The following is a 1,278-nucleotide window of genomic DNA, read 5'->3' on the forward strand; positions in this document are numbered from 1 at the left end:
GGTTCCCATGGGTACTTTGACTGAGGATTTCCCTTCTATGTTGTATTTTCTGAGCAGATCCTTGGTGTATTTTTCCTGATTGATGAAGATACCTTCCTTAAGCTGTCTCACTTGTAATCCAATGAAGTAGTTGAGTTCTCCCATCATGCTCATCTCGAACTTCCCTTTCATCAAACTGGAGAACTTCTCGCACAAGTCTGGATTGGTGCTTCCAAAAATGATATCGTCCACATAGATTTGCACCAATAAGATGTGATCCTCATCCTTAATTCTAAACAGTGTTTTGTCCACTAGGCCTTTGGTGAACCCACACTGAAGTAGAAAATAGGATAAGGTGTCATACCAAGCTCTCGGAGCTTGTTTTAAGCCGTAAAGTGCCTTCTTCAACTTGTATACTTTGTCAGCTCCCACGTCCTTCAAGAAACCCGGAGGTTGTTCAACGTACACCTCTTCTTCGAGAAGTCCGTTCAGAAAAGCGCTCTTGACATCCATTTGATATACTTTAAAGTCTTTGAAGGCGGCATATGCGAGAAAGATGCGTATGGCTTCGAGACGTGCCACTGGAGCGAAGGTTTCATCAAAATCTATTCCTTCCTCCTGACAATAGCCTTTGGCAACAAGTCTGGCCTTGTTCCTAACAATAACACCATCCTCATTCATCTTGTTTCTGAAAACCCACTTTGTACCAATGACATTCTGATGATGAGGTCTCGGAACTAGTTCCCAAACATCGTTCCGTTCAAACTGATGAAGTTCCTCTTGCATGGCTTGTACCCAATCTGGATCACATAGAGCCTCATCGATCACCTTAGGCTCAATTTGAGATAGAAAGCAAGCAAACATGCTTTCTCTGTATGCTGATCTGGTCCGAACTCTGTCACGTACATCTCCAATCACTTGATCAGCAGGGTGACTTCTCAGCCATCTTAGGTCGTGTTGTGGCTCCTCAGTTGACACTTCCGTTGAAGGTTGAGATGTGGGTTGAGCATCTATGATCTGGATCGGATCAACTGAGTCAGGAGCTTTCTTCTTGGTAGGCTCTTCATCATCTGATTCTGACGGGAGTTCCGCTACGTCTCGAACTATCGGTTTCTTCCCATCGAGAGGTGAGTCTAATCTCTCGATTGACTCCGACTGAGCTTCCTCAGCTGCTTCCATTGACTTTGATGGTTGATCTGTTAATGCTCTATCATCAAAAGAGACATGTATGGATTCTTCAACCACCAACCTTCGCTTGTTGAAGACTCTGAAAGCTTTACTGGTTGATGAGTATCCCAG

The sequence above is a fragment of the Ipomoea triloba genome, chromosome 16, assembly GCF_003576645.1.
Source record: "Ipomoea triloba cultivar NCNSP0323 chromosome 16, ASM357664v1".
Lineage (NCBI taxonomy): Eukaryota > Viridiplantae > Streptophyta > Magnoliopsida > Solanales > Convolvulaceae > Ipomoea > Ipomoea triloba.